The 18,116-nt window shown below is 44.7% G+C and overlaps 1 protein-coding gene across 1 annotated transcript in view; it reads left to right on the forward strand.

The window, feature by feature from the left end:
* Positions 1 to 18,116, forward strand: part of IQGAP3 (IQ motif containing GTPase activating protein 3) — a 2,364,408-nt gene that overhangs the window by 1,436,531 nt on the left and 909,761 nt on the right. The gene's annotated exons all lie outside the window — the stretch shown is intronic.

Genomic DNA, 18,116 nt, shown 5'->3' on the forward strand with positions numbered 1-18,116 from the left:
GGGAAAATGTGGTTCCGTAAACAGTCTCAAGGGACTTCGCCTGACGCACAGAGTCGGTTCCCCGCCAGAGGCAGAGGCGGGAATAACAATGGTAGAAGTCGCCCTAGAGGCAGGGGGGGTCCGCAGAACCAGGACAATCGAGAAGCTTTCTCTGATAAGCCCTTTCAGCATCCCTGAGGTGTTGCCCGACTGCCCACCTTTGGAGGCAGTCGGGGGAAGATTGTCACTGTACCCAGAAGCCTGGCTATCCCTGACTCAAGACAAATGGGTACAGTCCATCATTTCCGAAGGCTATTCCATTCCCTTTCTTCGCATTCCAAACCAATCAAAAAAATCCCGTCCAGATGTTCCACCCGCTCAAAGGGATCTAGCGGCTTTGGAAATTTCAAAGCTGCTTGCAAAAGAGCAATTCAGCCAGTTCCAGCAGGCCAGCAAGGATCCGGAATCTACTCAAGGTTCTTTTAGTTCCAAAGAAAACAGGGACTGGAGACCAATTTTGGATCTCAGTATCTTGAACAGATCAGTCAAGAAAACAAGATTTCGGATGGTCACGCTGCAGTCCATCCTTCCTATTGGGAAAAGGAAACTGGATGTGCTCTATAGACCTTCAGGATGCGTACTATCACATAAAAATGAACAGACGCTCCAGAAGATTCCTCCGCTTCAGGCTGGGAACCAGTCATTTTCAATTCAGAGCCCTGCCCTTTGGTCTCACCACTGCCCCGGTGTTTACCAAATGCATGGCAGTAGTAGCTTCTCACCTGAGACGACAAGGATTCCAGGTGTTTCCATATTTGGACGACTGGCTCCTCACAGCTCCCACCAAGCATCTCCTTCTGATGGCCAGGGATTACACCTTTCGCATTTGTCAAAAGTTAGGCATTTCAATAAATTGAAAAGTCTGTTTTGTCGCCTTGTCGCATTATTACCTTCATAGGCGCAAATCTAGACACAGTCGACATGTCTGTAGACTAACAGATCAGAGAATAACAGACATACACAAACTGGTCTCATTCCTTTTCAACAACAACAGAATCAAAGCCAGGTTAGTTCTGAAAGTGTTTGGAATTATGGCGGCTGCCATACCTCTGCTTCCATTAGCCAGATTCCACATGAGAATCCTTCAATGGATGCTCTTTACACAATGGTCATACCAGCAACTTCCAATGTCCACACCATTATGATCACGCAGACGTGCAGAAATCATCTCATGTGGTGGATGTCTTCCTCAGCTCTTATTGGGAAGACCCTTTGTTCCTCCCCTCCGTTGCTACTCTGACAACGGACGCCTCCTGATCGGGTGGGGGCATTATCAGGGCAGGACGGTCCAGGGCACATGGCAACCAGGCGGACGCCACTTGCATATAAATGTTCTAGAGATGAGAGCAGTGCTTTTAGCGTTGCAAGCCCTTCAAGACTCTCTTCCCTTGGGAACGATTGCAATCCAGACAGACAACATGTCTGTAGTGTGGTATATCAACAAACAAGGCGGAACCAGGTCCTACCCCCTGTGTCGAGAAGCACTCAGATTGTGGCAATGGGCGATTTCTTCTCAGCGGTTTCTGATAGCAACGCACATCCCCGGGAAGTCCAATCAAATCACGGACAAGTTGAGCAGAGCTATCCTCATGCCTCACGAGTGGTCTCTGAAAGACTCTGTTGTGAGAGAAATTTTTCTCAAGTGGGGTCAGCCTTGCTGCACCTTTTGCTACTCCCCAAAACAGCAAGTGCAGAGATTTTTTCACTCTATTCCCTTTACCGGGCCAGCCCAGCAGAGACGCTCTAGTCCAAGTTTGGCCCTGGGGACTTCTGTATGCATTTCCTCCCTTCCCACTAATCTCTCACGTGATACAGAAAGCTATCGCTCAGAAGGCCTCGTTGATCCTCATTGCTCCTTACTGGCCTCGACAGGTGTGGTTCCCCTTTCTACATCAATTTCTATTGGAGCGACCTTGGCATCTGGACCTAGTACCAGATCTTTTGATCCATCAGTCGGGTCAGTTTCATCGCTCCCTCCCCTCTCTGAACCTCACTGCTTGGTTCCTCCAGTTCCAACCTTAGCCAGGCTTCCTCAATTATCTCACTCTGTTCGAGATATTTTGATAGCTTCCCATAAATCTTCCACTCGGAAGATTTATTTGAGTAAGTGGAAACGCTTCACATATTGGGCTCAAGGAAGGGACATAGATCCTTTCACTGCTTCCATCCAAATAGTCCTTGATTTTCTAGCTGAACTCTTCCATGCAGGTTCATCTCCTTCTACTCTTAAAGTTCAATTGGCAGCTATTTCTAACTTTCATGTGGGTATTTCAGAGTCTGCCTTAATGTCCCACAAGCTTTGCAAGCCTTTTTGAAAGGAGTTTTCTACTTAGACCTCCTATAAGAAATCCTCCTTCTCCTTGGGACCTAAATTTAGTTCTTACTTCTTTGATTCTTCCCCCTTTCGAACCTGCAGCCTCCTGTTCTTTAAAATTGCTATCATGGAAGACTCTCTTTCTGGTAGCTATTACTTCAGCTAGAAGAGTTTCAGAACTTCATGCACTCAGCTGTCGACCTCCTTATCTATTGTTCCATAAGGACAGGGTATCCTTCAACCAACCCGTCCTTTTTGCCTAAGGTAGTCTCGCTAACCTAAATCAAAGCATTGACCTCCCTGTCTTTTTTCCAGAATATTCCAATAGGTCAGCACAAAAATTACACTGGCTAGATGTTCATCGCCAGTTGAGGTACTATTTGGATAGAACAAAACAATTCAGAAAATCTGACCAGCTGTTTGTCTCCTATGCAGAAGGCAGAAAGGGACTTTCAGTTTCAAAGGTATCATTATCTAGATGGCTAACATCTCTGATTTCCCTTGTTTATGAAATTAGAGACCAAAAGCTGCCTAATAAACCTAAGGCCCATTCCACCAGAGCTTTGGCTACTTCTTTAGCCTTCCAAGACAGACTGCCTATTGACACCATTTGTGCAGCTGCTACTTGGGCTACTCCTCACACTTTCATTTCTCATTATAAGTTGGATTTAGCTTCTAGGCATAGAGCTAACTTTGGTTCCACTGTCCTCAGGGGCCGGTTGCGCTAGGCCACCCGGGACAAGGCGCTAGGGCGGTCCCATCCAGCAAGAATGAAGGCTAGATAGACAACTTAACATATAGAAGTTATGTTCTTACCATAACGCTCCATGTTAGTTGTCTTCTTCTCGCCTTCTTCTTCCCACCCTCCTTCCCCTGGCCTGGACAGACCTAGAGGAGTTGTGATTGTGACCTCTCTTTCTACCACCTCTTTCTTAGGCATATGCTGTTGTGCATATTTCCTGGATCAGGATGTAGGTCACCCTTCTTTCTCCTAGTTTTAGAGGTGGACTTTGTTTATAGTTATTCTGATACTATTATAAGCTGGGGTTAGCTTACAAACGAGATCTGAGGTAACTCACGCCTAGCATTGTGGGATATAAGGGGAGCCTCGAGCCGGTGGAACCAACTCTTGAGCTTTTAGAGTGGCCGAGTCGGAGCCGAGGTCGGCTCCGAACCCATCCAGCAAGAAGAAGGCGAGAAGAAGACAACTAACATGGAACGTTATGGTAAGAACATAACTTCTATTTAATGGTGCTGGAAAGTAAGTCCAAAAACGTAACTGCTGCCAAGTAAGTCCAAGATCTTAGCAAAGCTTCTTTATTTCAATTGCTGTGTGCAAAGTAATCCTGAGATCTTAATGTCTTCTATTTTAACTACTATTACTTCATTTTAACTGAAGGTGTGTGTCTGTTTGTGTCTGTTTGTGTGTGTGTGTGTGTGTGTGTGTGTGTGTGTGTGTGTGTGTGTGTGTGTGTGTGTGTGTGTGTGAAAACTGCTGCCAAGTAAGTCCGAGATCTTAACAGAGTTTCTTTATTTCAATTGGTGTTGGTGTGTGTGTGAGAGATCCGTGAACTTAACTTCTGCCAAGTAAGTCCAAGATCTTAACAGAGTTTCTTTATTTCAATTGGTGTGTGTGTGTTTGAGAGATCCGTGAACTTAACTGCTGCCAAGTAAGTCCAAGATCTTAACAGAGTTTCTTTATTTCAATTGGTGTGTGTGTGTGAAATTTCCCTGTTAATAATACCTGGTGGTTAGTGTTACTTAGGCTCAAGCCCTTTACCTTAGGTAAAAGGAGCAAGAGCCTGAATTCCCTACCCCATACCACCACTTTGGTCTGTTCATCTTAAAATTTGTGGATCTGAAGTAGTCATCTTCATTTGATCATTAACCTGTGGGTTTCAGATCTGACATGGATCTGAGCCGGCAGCTTTCCAAGCTAAGATCAGAGCTCCAAGCTCCTCCCCTTACCCATACTACACTGCACCCTCCTTCCAACACTCAGATCTCGTTTGCCGCGGCTTCACCAAGACGTGACCTCTGAGCTCCAAGCAGGTAGAGTAGGGCTTCCTTATTTCAACTGTTAAAAAGTTAGTTTTAGTGTGCGTGTGTAGTGTTTACCTTCTCCTTTACCTCCCCTCGGGTTTTCCGTTAAGACAAAGTGCAAAAAAAAAAAAAAGTAAACTTGTGGTTTTGTTAGTGTAGGACTCCCTTTCCTGCCTTTACTGTGTGTGGTGTGATTGTAGGAAGGGCTTTAGTTAGTCTTATTTTTTGTTATGGGGATTGAGATGTCGGACCCCTAAAAGCCAACTTTCTCAAAATGCACAGAGTGTGGCCATAAGTTGTCTCTGGCTGATGGCCACACTCTGTGCGTCGTGTGTTTAGGGGTTCCCCACCTTTCTTCAGGCTTCAAAATCTGTGCAGCCTTTAATCCACAGGACCGCAGGACTAAGTTAATCTTAGCTGGGCTTCTCCTGGCAGACGCTATTTCTTCCTCTTCTCCTTCCTCTACGGCCACAGCTGTGGCCGTATCAGCTTCAGCTCCTCCTCCTCCCCCATCCGGGACTCACACTCCCATATTAAAACAGGGTGACAAAGAGGCGAGGAAGGAAATGCATAAGGAGAGAGAGAAAAAGATAGGGTCGTAAGAGACCAGCGGATCCGTTGGATCTATCGGGTCCTCCTATTAAAGTTGTCACTACCCTGGTTAAGACTTCTAAGCCGTCTACCCCTCGGCTCCGATCGCTTAGTTTTTCTCCGAAGCCAGAGGAGGAGGTTTGGCCTGCTTCGAGGTCGTCCACGTATCGGCTCTCTCGCCCGGTGTCGGTGGTGTCCTCCAAATCTACTAGAAACCTCTCTGAGGCTGACATGGACTGGATGATGAGAAGGTTTATACAGACTCAGTTGCAGATGGGAGTGTTGCTGGCTCCCTCTTCCGCCGGAGTGGGGAGTTCAGCTCCGATATTTGCCTCGATAGCTCCTTCTCCGATCCATCCCCAGGTTTCGGAGTCCCTGGACCCGAGGAGCCCCAGAGTCAGCGGGTCGGCGCTGATGGTTCCCCCAACCTCGACACCGGCCATGCCCTCTAGTATGTAAGATCCTATGGATTCAGGATACAAGCTCTCAGAGCCATGATTTGGGCGTTGGATCCAAGGAGATGTGTATCATCGACTCCGTTATGGTCGGGACATACCATTCCTCTGGGTCCGGCTCCGATCCCTTCATCAGATCCGAGGGGCACTGTTACTCATTCTTCTAGTTTTAGAGAAGCCGGTTCCCCTTCAGCCTTCGTTGTGGAGAGGGTTCTCTCAGGAGGATCGGGGCCCCTCACTCTTTCTTCGGAGTCAGTCCCTGCTCCCTCACTGCTGAGTGTGTCTTCTGTCATCCCGTCCTCTCAGGGACAGCTTGTGTCTGATACGCCCAGACAGTTCCCCTTGAGGAATATGAAGCTGTTTGTGAGCCCTCCCTGGAGAGCCCCCCCAAGGAGATTCCTCGCAAATGCAAGTGCAAGAGGAGGCACTTGGATTCCCTCGAGTCCCTCACAGAGGATACTGACTTGGAGGAAGGGGATGGCTCCCCCAGGTCACCTCTCGAGGATGTCTCATTTTGGAGACTTAATAGAAATCCTGCATCAGCGGGGAGGTTGGTCCGCCCAAAAGCCTTCCTCGGACAAGTCTGTATTCCTGGAGGCATTCAACACAGGCCCATCTACCTCTTGGGTGTCCCCCCAGGCTGATCCTCAGGTGGTCCTCGTTACCATCAGAGCTTGGAAGGAGCCGGACACTGTAGAACCTATACCAAAAAGGCCAGACAAGATTTTGAGCCCACCTATGGATAAGCCTGCATGGAGTAAGTGTTCTCCAGTGGATACCATGGTAGTGGCGGCGGCCGCAAAAAAGGAACTGGCTCAGGAGAGTTCCTCTGTCCATCCTCCAGACAAGGAGTCTAGGGCAATGGATCGACTCAGAAACTGGATTTATGCTTCAGCTACCTTTGCCATAAGGCCACTGAACTACATGGCCCATATAATCAGACTTCAGCACAGCCTTGTGAAAGAGTACTCTGAGTCTCCCCTGGAGTCCATTTCAGCCGAGGATAAATGTTCATTCTTGGCACGTATGGCCACTCTTAAGTCGTTGACTAACATGTCCATGTGCCTACTCTGTCATGCCACCGAGGGAGCCGCTAGGGAGGCAAGGTCTGGCATTGCCATGAGCCATCACACCTGGCTCAGGCTTTGTGATTTTGCAGAACCTTTCAAGGCATCCTTTGCGAATGCCCCTTTTGACGGTTTGACCCTGTTTGGGAAGACTGTCCGAGATATGCCAGTCCAGAGTGAGAAGGACAGGAAGACGCTGTTGGCCATTGGGATCCGCTTCTCTAACCCTCAAAGACCTTTTGCCAGGAATCAGTGAGGGCAAAAGAAGCTATGGTTCCAGAAGTCTCAGTATTCCCGGGACACTCAGGGCTCCTTTTCCCCTAGAGGTAGAGGGGGACAAGGTGGATGCCTGCCCAGAGGCAGAGGGGGACCAAAGAATTTTGTGTTACGGGAACCATTCTTGGATCGAAATGCGCAGCAGCCCTGAAGGGTTGCTCGACTGCTCCACTCTGGAGGCAGTCGGAGGGCGTTTTCCAAAGCACCTAACTCATTGGGAGTCCATAACGTCAGACCGCTGTGTGCTTCAGATAATATCCAGAGGTTATTTCATTCCCTTTCTGACCAGTCCCTTACCTTCAAAGCATCTCCCAGACATTCCACCTGCTCAAAGGGAGGTGGCAGCTTTGGAAATAGAAAAGCTGCTAAACAAAAGAGCAATCCAGCCGGTCCCCCCAGATCAGTCCAGGTCCGGCATCTATTCCAGGTTCTTCTTGGTGCCAAAAAAGATGGGGGACTTGAGGCCGATTCTCGACCTATCCACGTTGAACCTGCCTTTTTCCAAGGAGAAGTTCTGGATGGTCACCTTACAATCCGTCTTGCCGTAATTGCAGGAGGAAGATTGGATGTGCTCTGTAGACCTCAAGGATGCGTACTACCACATCATGATGGACAGACGATCCAAGAGGTTTCTCCACTTTCGGCATGGATCCAATCACTACCAGTTCAGAGTCCTACCCTTCGGTCTCACCACAGCCCCCAGGGTGTTTACCAAGGTCATGGCAGTTGTAGTGGTTCACCTGAGACTTCAGGGCATTCACATCTTTCCGTACCTGGACGATTGGCTCTTCACTGCCCCCTCCAGGCATCTACTTGTTCAAGCCAGAAATTATTTCCTTCAACTGTCACATTTACTGGGTACCACGATAAACATTGCAAAATCCTCTCTTCAGCCCGTTCAGATTCTGGACTTCATAGGGGCAAGAATAGATTCTCTCCAGGCCAAGGTATTTTTGACTCCAGACAGACTTCGGAGCCTGACCCTTCATGTATTGGCACTACTTCAGACATCTTCACCCCCAGCAGAACTAGTTCTGAGGGCCTTAGGGTCTATGGCAGCAGCTATTAATCTGGTTCCTTGTGCACATCTACACATGAGAGTGTTACAGTGGACGTTACAAGTTCAGTGGTCTCGGTTATACCAGCCCTTAAGTTACCTGATTCCTCTAAGCAAGGTGTGCAAGACTTCCCTCATCTGGTGGCTTCAATCCCAGGATCTTCGAGAAGGATGCCCCTTTATTGCGACCCCGCCCCAAGCCACTGTGACCACGGATGCCTCCCGTCTAGGGTGGGGGGTGCACTGCTCGGGCAGGACTGTCCAAGGCACGTGGTCCCCGAACGAGACCGTTCTGCATATCAATGTTCTAAAGATGAGGGTGTTCCTTCTAGTGTTGCAGGCCCTTCATGCTTCTCTTCCTATGGGAACGATTGCAATTCAGTCAAGACAACATGTCAGTAGTCTGGTATATCAACAAACGATGGAACCAGGTCCTACCTGCTTTGTCGAGAGGCCATGAGAGTGTGGGAATGGGCGATCTCCACCAATCGTTTTCTGATGGCAACGCACATTATGGGTCGGTCCAACATTTTGGCGGACAAACTGAGCAGGACTATCCTTTTACCCTACGAGTGTTCTCTGAACCCTTGTGTAGCGGAACAGATCTTCCTCAAGTGAGGTCAGCCTTGCTGTGATCTCTTCGCATCACTGTCTAATGAGAAGTGCAGCGAGTTTTTTGCTCTGGTTCCTCCTTGGGGGGAAGCCCCCAGAGATGCTCTTGTCCATGCTTTGCCACCTGGTCTTCTTTTTGCATATACCCTGCTACCTCTAATGACAAAATTCTTGCAGAAAACTCGTCAATTGGGGAGCAGGATTATCCTCATAGCCCCATTTTGGCCTCGTCAAGTTTGGTTCCCTTGCCTACGGTCTCATCTAGTAGCTCTGCCTTGGATCTTAGTTCCCATTCCTGATCTCATTTGTCATCCCTCCGGAATTCCTCCTCCAAATCTGGACAGCCTCAAGCTTACTGCGTCTTTGCTCCAGTTCCACTAATTGCCAGGACTCCCGGACTCTCTTCTCCTGTTAAGTCCATTCTGGTGGCGGCACACAAGTCCACCCGAAAGGTGTACTCTAGTAAATGGAAGCATTTTTCTATCTAGGCTTCTCGGAGAGATTTGGATCTGTTTACCACCCCAATTCCAGCGGTCTTAGAATTTCTGTCTCAGATTTTCCAGCAGGGGGCCAGCTCTTCCACTGTTAAGGTCCAGCTGATGGACATATCCCACTTTTCTGTAGGAGAAAATTCTGGTTTACTAGCTGCTTCTAGGATTTGTAAGACTTACATCAAAGGCATCTTTTTTGCTGAGACCTCTGATTAAGCATCCTTCCCCTCCATGGGATTTGACTTTGGTTCTTCAGGCCTTAGTTACACCTCCGTTCGTACCCACAGCGTCAGTTAATTTAAAATTTTTGTTGTGGAAGACTGCCTTTCTGGTGGCTATCACCTCGGCTAGGAGGGTATCCGAACTTCAAGTCTTGTGTATAAAACACCCATACTTAATTTTTTCACAAGGACAGGGTTTCTCTAAGGATAGATCCTTCTTTCCTCCCTTAAGTTGCTTCAGAGTCAAATATCAATCAGTCTATTAATCTCCCAGTATTTTTCCATAATTTTCAAAACAAAGGGGAATACAAGCTTCATTTGTTGGATGTCCACAGGCAGTTGTTTTTATTTACATAGGACTAAACCCTTTCATGAGTTTGATCAGCTATTGGTTTCCTTTGCCAAACCCTTTTTGGGGAAACCAGTTTCGAAGGTGATTCTTACTAGATGGATTTCACTTTGTATTTTGCAGGTGTACAAGGATCATGGATTACCAGAAACAGACAGGGTTCATGCTCATTCTACTCGTTCTATGGCTACTTCAGTTGCTTTCTGGTCCAGAGTTTCTCTGGATAACATTTGTTCATCGGCTTCCTGGGCTTCCTCTCACATAAGTTGGACGTGGTATCCAGAGGAAGGCCTTCTTTTGGTTCTGCAGTGCTCTGGAATGTCCTTCCATAAGGGCCTCCCAAGGTTTTTTGGTAGCTGGGGACTCTGTCCCACAGGTTGATGATCAAATGAAGTTAACTACTTTAGGTAAAGAAGTTATGTACTCACCATATCGTTCCATCTGAGTAGTTAGACTTCATTTATCATCAACCTTCCCTACATCCTTCCCCCTGACCTTGATGGTTTGCGATAGCCCTTGGACTTTAAGCTTACAAAACCCAGTAAGTCTGTCTGTGTGAGCAGGTCAGGTTATTTCTCTTGGGTTGATATGTGTCACGTGGTGGGTGGCAGACTTGGTTCGAGGGTTGGAAGGAGGTTGCAGTTTAGTATGTGTAAGGGGAGGAGTTTGGAGCTCGGATCTTAGCTTGGAAAGCTGCCAGCTCGGATCCATGTCTGATCCGAAACCCACAGGTCGATGACAAATGAAGTCTAACTACTCAGATGGAACGTTATGGTGAGTACATAACTTCTTTTTTTCTACCAACTGAATTCACCAAATAGCAGCCATTTAAGTTTCAGTCTTCCTATCTTCAAGAAACGCATGGTAACAAAACAAAACATTTTATTCTAGATACTCTTCTAAAATTATACAAGCCATGTCCCTGGTTTTAGACCTTTGTTTCCCTCAACCAATACATTTTGGCTTTTTCCAGATTTCTTGTGCTGCGTAGTTCTTCAGGGGAGGGAGAGTAGTTTAGTGCTGCTTATGCCAAGTCTGTGTTAGTAGCACAACAGGTAGAATACTTGCTTTTGATGCAGAAGGCTGTAGGTTTTGGTCTTACAGTAAGCAGATGGATTGCTGATACTGTACTATTTTGTACTTTTAAAGGGGGTGGATGCTGTAGTCCTGAGAATGTCCTCTTTGGCGGAGATGCCTAGTAACTATAAACATATCAGTTTACCATCCATTCCCTATTGCAATATTACTAGCTTATTTTGTTTAATGTGACATAGGCAATTTATTCCTCAAAAGCAACAGGCACTTTATTTGTAGATGAAACAATGAAATATAAAATGGTTTGCTAGCAGTAACCTCTTCATTAGTTCCATATCTCTTTAATGTGGAATTATTTAGATGACTTTACTTCTGCAGAGATTGTGCATATTTACTGACACTGGTGAATTGTAGAAGTTTGAATAGACTTTTATGATAGAAATGTTCTGAACCGGGCAGTTGTGTCATTATTGGTTCATGCATTTTGTGTTATTGCTTACTTTAAAAATGTTCAAAACAATAAACTTAAAACGTGCCTTAACAAGTGTGCTGTAACCAGGAAAGAGCATTAAAGAGCACATGTATCTTTCGTGTGCAAGGGGCCTATGATTTGAAAGCAGCCCAAAGGTAATCTTTGTCTGCCCCTTGCCAGATGCATTTTCTTTGAATATGGGTTACAATGCTGTTGCTTTTTCAATGAATGTGAGTTTACTTTCAAGGGAAAAGAAGTTTTAATGCTAAGTCTAGTTTCATTATGAGACTGTATTGCTTTGTTTAGCAGATGACATCTATTAGTGTTTTTGCTATAAAATGTGAAATAAGTTTTAAATGAGATCCAAATTATTGTATAAGTAAAGCAATATGTACATTAGTGTTTATGGTAAATGAGCAAAATAGCCAAGTAATGGGACATTGGAATGGCTGCAGGGGGGAGAGCTGTGTGTATGGGGGACCCATTCCACCATGATTTTGTGAGGGGGAAGGGGCTGCAAACTTAGACAGCCCCAGGTGGCACAAACTCTAGCTACACCACTGATCAGTAGGCCATGGAGAATGACTTTTGGAGGTCCTAGCAAACTATAATATTCTTTTGCTAAGATTAGAATATAGTCTACCATTAAATGCCGTACTTTTACCACAAAACCCCCCATACTGCAAGTCACCAAAAGTAAAATCCTAAGGTTCATCTTCTCACTTCTTAGTGAACATCATTGCTACACATTTCAAAAAAAAAAAAAAAGGTTACCATTTACTACAGTGTCCAGGGCCATATTTTGGGCTGTTCTTCGGTTTGCGGTTGAAAGTTGGTATCCCACAATTCCTTCGGAATGGGCGGGGTTGCATAATTATGTACGCAACTTTTATGTTAATCAGCATACAGATTTTTGATCTTTCTAGGTTGAGAAGTATGGTATTACCTGTTCATGCTGGATATGAAAAGTATAGAGAAGCTGACAGTCTTGTGTGTTTACAGTACAGTGCAAAAATCTGACCTCATGCACTTTTTAAATGAATAGTAATGTTTTAAGAAAGAGCAGCAGACATACAGGGCTGTCTTTAATGTTCATGTCTGCTCTCATTGTCATACATTGTATGTATTCTACTATGATCATAACTTTAAAATTGTATAGTCTGTCTGACACATTTAGATATACTACGAGTACTATGTGTGCAGCTATAGTTTAAAATGTATATTCCGCCTGATAATGACAATATTATTGTGTTTAAAGATGTATATTTTGTCTGGCAATGATGATGATACACTGTAACTGCAGTATGTTATTTTTGAACTGATTTGGAAATTTCATGTATTCCCTGTCTGAACCTGAAAATGATCCAGTGCTCTCCTCCAGACACCAAATGCAATGTCTCACCCATCTTGCATTATTTTTTCTCTAGAAATGTATTAATGTGGCTTTCTTCCATCACAGTGCTCTATTTACTTCCCCAATGCAATGCTTGCATCTCTTTCTGTGAGCAGTCATCACTGGAAGTGCCAGCATTTTCACATGCTTGAAAGCATTTTTTAAAAAGCCTATACTTGTCAAGACACCAGAGGCCTAAACTTCATTCACATCTTGCCTAGAATTTATTGCCTGTTCTGCACAAGGATTCTATGGATCTAGAGAAAGTTAACCATTGCTCAGAAGGCTGATTGAAAAATAACTCAACCTACTGTGCAGAAAGATTTTATAATGTGGACCCTTTCTAAACATAGCTTCTCTCTAAATTCCAACTTTAGTGACCTCCACCCACTCAACATTTTCTTTTCCTATAACTAGTGAGGAGCTGGCCTTTGTGTTCTCAGCTACTCCTTTTTGATCCAGGAATGCTGAGGCTGAGGAACAGTTGTCTGGCAACAGTCCTCTGTATTTGCTGACTTGAGTTAGAAATTCCAGCACTCTTCATTCTGTTCCATGTTCTGGTGCTAATAATGATGCTGCTATTGGCAGTGGGTGTGGCATTCCAGACTCTCTGTACCATATGCTTGCCTGAGTGAGTTTTCTCCTCGGTCATTGTGTGATTTTTACCCCCAACCAGTCACTTTTCTTATGACTGCCAAATGTGGCTTGTACTGGATGTTTAGTCTTAAGGGTTACAGCACTGGGTCTCCCCGTACATGGACCTAATTTCATCCCTGGGAAACATTGAGCTACCAAAGTTTTTTTCAAAGCCAGCTGCGCATTTTTAAGGCCTTGAAGGAAAGCAAGCTTGTTAAGCATTCTGTTTTGTTCATAAGGTTCTGCAAAAAAAAAAAAAAAAAACAGATGAGGATTATTGCGCCACTTTTTCTCAGAACACGGGATGTTATGTAATCCAGTCTTGCCTACATTCTTACCCTTGGGTTCGGAGCTGAACCTCGACTCCGTCCCAGCCATACTCTAGCTCAGAGTCTTCAATTGGCTTCTGGCTAAGAGGTATCCCACGCTGCAACGTGCCTATCCCCAGATCTCGTTTGCCACTCGTATAGCTCGGACGTGGTCTCGCTCCTGGCCGTGGCTATGTATAATTTTTCGATTTATTTCTCAATATTACAGCTCCAAAAGCTATTTTCATAGCTGGTGTGTGTGTGTGTATTGCTTCTGCTGGTTATGTGGTCTGTTCTGTTGGTCTTTTTTTTTTTTCTTGATATCCCGTTCCTTTTTTGGTATCTACTGGCTAGGCCCATTTCAGTTACAGGAACTAGTCCTCCTCTGTATTATTGTAGTATAACCGTTAGCTGGTTTTGTTGTGTGCCTATTCTGGTGTTTTTTTTCCTGTTTATTCCCTGGGCTAATCCCGTTTAACTTAGAGGACCTAGTCCTCCCTGTGGTTATCCTGTGGTCTCTAGGCCGTTTTCAGTTAGAGGCTCTAGTTTCCCACGCTCTATCATTGGTTATTTTTGGTGAAGGTGTCCCTACTGTTTTTCCCTGTGTGTGTGTTTTTTTCTGTCAGCATGTCCAAGGATTCTAAAGAGCACAGGCCTTCGGGCTTTAAAAAGTGTGTGAAATGTAATAATAAGATGTCATTGACTGATGGGCACTGGGTGTGCGTGTATTGCTTGGGGGCTATTCATCTCCAAGAATCCTGCTTGTTCTGCCATGCTTTTCAGTCCCCGTGTGCTGCAAGAGAGGAAGAACAAGCTTATTTTAAAAGGATTGCTGAAACCTTCCTTTGAAGAAGACTTGGAGAGGTCTTCTAGTTCCAGATCCTCTCCTTCCAAACCGGACAAAAAAACAGACAAAAAATCCTCAAAGAAACTATCTCCGGCTCCATCAGTTTCCTCCGAGCCGCCAGAGAAAATCACCAGAACTATAGTTGCTTTTTCGGTTCCACTGGCTTTGGGGCCGACAGAAGGCAGTGCATCTATTATGTCGACATCAGCTCCCAGTCTCTTGGAGCCGGTGACAGATTTTCCAGTACGGAGCCAGTCTCCAGTTTTTCGACTGGTTTCTTCGACTTACAGATCTTCCTCTGCAGGGAGATCCAGATCCTCGACTGTATCCTCTAGGGCCTCTAGGACCCTTTCCGATGACGATAGAGTGGTGAAGAAGCTGCTCCAGTCATCGGTGCTGGCTAAATTGCTTTCGGCTCCGGCCCAGTCGGCTCTGGAGCCCATCATCCCTTCATCTTTGGCTGTTCCTCCTCCGAGCCTTTCTTTGGAGCCAGAGCTGTCGGTTCCGTCGGACACCGTGAGGTCGGTTCCAGTAGCCCCTTCTGGCATCTTGGCTCTGACCTCCACTCCGACCCCGTCGACGCCATCCACAGGGTCCAGAATTCACAGTTCACTGGTCGGACCTGAGAGGGAGGTCTTGGATCGATCATCTTCAGCTCCTAGCCTTCCTCTCGGTGCTTCAGCTTGGGTGAGCATGGGCCCGACATCAGCTTCGGACCTCATCTCCTCGGCTTCGAGGGCTACTACCGTATCTTCATGGTTAGTCAACCTTCGGAGCTGGGGGGATCAGCTTTCGAGGTCATGAGGAGTGTGCTGGCCAGGTCCGTCAGCTGCATCTTACCGCACCAACACTCTTCCCCCTCCAGCACCGATATCAGTCTCAGATCACCCTCTATCCAGGAACAATGGAGACCCAAGGCCTCATGATACCTCCATGAGTGGTCCCCAATGAGGCCTCCCCAGAGTATTTACCTGAGGAGCTCCCCAGAAAGAGAGTGCGCAAGAAGGAAGCACATTGACTCCCAAGATGAGTCTCTCATGTCTGACACCGACCTCGAGGAGTCAGAGGGGTCCCCAAGTCATCTTCTGATGATATCTCTTTCTCAGATATCCTGGAAATATTGAGACAGAGAGGCGAATGGCCCTCCATAGCCCCTTCTGAGGAGGAGTCGGTGTTCCTGAAGGCCTTTGTGTCTCAACCTTCCGCCTCTTGGGTTTCTCCCCCGTTTGATGAGCTCCTGGACCTCATTTATCAAAAGGTGTGGGAAACTCCAGACACTGTGGAACCGGTCCCAAGGAGACCCAACAAGTTTTTGTCCGCTCCCCCTGACAGAGAATTTCTTATGAAAGACTTTCCAGTAGATGCCATGGTGGTGGCAGCAGCCACCAAGAAGGAACTTGCAGAAATTTCATCTACCGTCCATCCCCCTAACAAGGAGTCTAGGGCTATGGACAGGTATGGGAAGCGTGTGTTCTCTTCAGCAGCCTTTACACTGCGGTCGCTGAACTATTTGTCGCATTTTACACGGCTCCATAGAGATCTTTTAAAAGAGCTGGGAGATTCTGTACAGGGTAACATTTCTGATGCTGTGGCTCAGAAGGTCAATGCTGAGATATCTACCCTAAATTCTATTACCGACTCCTCCACGAGGCTGATGTCTTATGCAGCCGATGGAGCGAGCAGGGCTGCGGGTTCCGGAGTCTCTCTTAGGAGACCCTTCTTGATGTGCCTGTGCAACTTCGTGGAGGCTTTTAAGTCTCCTTTCACCAATGCCCCCTTTGACGGTTCATCCTTATTTGGAACCAAGTTGAAGGGCACTCTCACTAGGTACGAGCAAGAAGGAAAAACCCTGTCTGCCGTGGGAGTCTGTTTTTCCATGCCTTCTAGACCTTACCCCAAGGGCCAGAAGGGTGGAAAGATGTGGTTCAGAAAGTCACTTCTTGTTCTCCCAACTCAAGGAGGCAAATTAGTTTTTACATTTTCCTTGGGGAAGAGCTTTTAATTTAACAGTAAAGCATAGTTTTGCACTCGTCATAGTTATTTTAGATGGTGGTTGCCAAAAAATGGAATGTTTAAACCAGACTTCAAAAAGTACATTTATTGCACCCTTTAAAAATTCAACTTTGCAAGTGTTTTATAAACGTGTCTTGGAAGAAATGTTATTTCAGTATAATACATGCATTAAATGACGAAAAACATATAATTTGAGTAGGGAGGAGTGGTTGGTTAAAAAAAAAATTCAGATGAATAGGAGTATTGTTTCAAAACCAACAGACAAGAGAATCTAATATTGTTATAAGGAATGTGAAATAATATGAAGAAATGTTTGAAACTGCTGAAGGTGAAAATCTGTATAATAAGCTCTCAAATGATTCTAAAACCTTATTTCAGAAAGGTTTACATTGAACTGTTAAATAAGAGTGGGAAATTATGGGCCAGATTCCAAAAATTTGCTCTCAGTGCAAGCCTTCCCTGATTCCGAAAGACTTGATCTCTGTGCAAGTGACTTGCGTCTCTGTGAGGCCTATCTATAAACAGGCTGACACCGGGAACCACATTCCAAAAGGCCTGCACTCAGTGTAAATGGTCACTTGGAACGAGAGCAGCTCTTTTGGAATTAGGCCCTATAGTTTCTGACTAAATAACACGTGAAAGGGTTGAAAGCTGAAATGCCAGATCCTTGTATCGACATAATTTATTTGGAGTACATCTTTTGGCATTCCTTGGGTTCATATGGAGAAATTAAACCTTTTGCTAGGCCTATAGTGTCTAGTATTAATTGCTTGTTGGAGTGGCTGGGACAAGCATTAAATAATGCCATTTATCCTTTTATCAAGTAGTTGGAGTCATTTATTGTGGACAGTTGTGATTTGTTGCGGAAGCTACAGGAATTAACTTGAGATGAAAATTTCCTCTGGGTAAGCTGTGATGTAAAGAATTTATATCAGGCATCACGATGATTTGGAAGCAGCACACATATTCTTGGGAGGTTTTCTGTAAAGTGCTTTCTTTTTTAACACAATTATTTGAATTTGCATTAACAAATTATTATAGATATTGTTTACAATTTCAAGGCATTGCAATAGGGGCCTGTTCTACATCATTGTATGCTAATTTGATGATGGGAAGATTTAAGGTTGAATATCTATCTCTCTATATACACTTTTAATGTAGTTGATTTTAAAATTGTGTATTTTAGATTTTATTCCTAGTTTATTTTTTAAACAGGTTTAGAAAGGGAAAATACTCCAGCTGATTGATAGCATACAAAATAATAGTTATGAACTGTAATTTGCATATACGAGAGAAGAAAAATGTATATTTTCTTAATGTGTTTTTTCTGGATTCATATAATAGAATTTGTTTCATAGTAGTTAGGAACCAGTTTTTTTACATGCTAATAGTGATCCTCCTAAGGCACTGCAAAGTCATTTCCTTATAGTCAAAATTTAAAGGTAAAGTATTTATGTGTTAATTTGAAACACAAAAAATGAAATTTTAAATTATATCATAGAGGTTATATGTAACATCAGTTGCTTCTTGATTCAGTTAAAATATGTTTTTGTGTGGAACATGAAAATGGAATGCTAGCTCAATAATATCAAATATTCTGCTTGGTTATAAAAAACAGCAGAAATTAAAGGATCCATCGCCCTTGTGTATTTTTACTTGAAGCTATTTTACACACTAAATGGTATATGGATGGAAAAATAAGATATTGTTGCTTATTGTCCATGGTTGACATTTGAACTAGGTAGCATAGTAGATAGAACAGTTAATTTTGTGAGCCATTAAAAATTAATAGTTAGCAGACTAGATAATGTATGTATGAATTGTGAGATGTGTGATTACATGCTAGAAGGGAGGTATATGATTTAAATGATGAGCAGTTTATGGTTAAACAATTTGC

The sequence above is a fragment of the Protopterus annectens genome, chromosome 8.part0, assembly GCF_019279795.1.
Source record: "Protopterus annectens isolate FY-2018-M chromosome 8.part0, PAN1.0, whole genome shotgun sequence".
In the NCBI taxonomy this organism is placed as follows: domain Eukaryota; kingdom Metazoa; phylum Chordata; order Ceratodontiformes; family Protopteridae; genus Protopterus; species Protopterus annectens.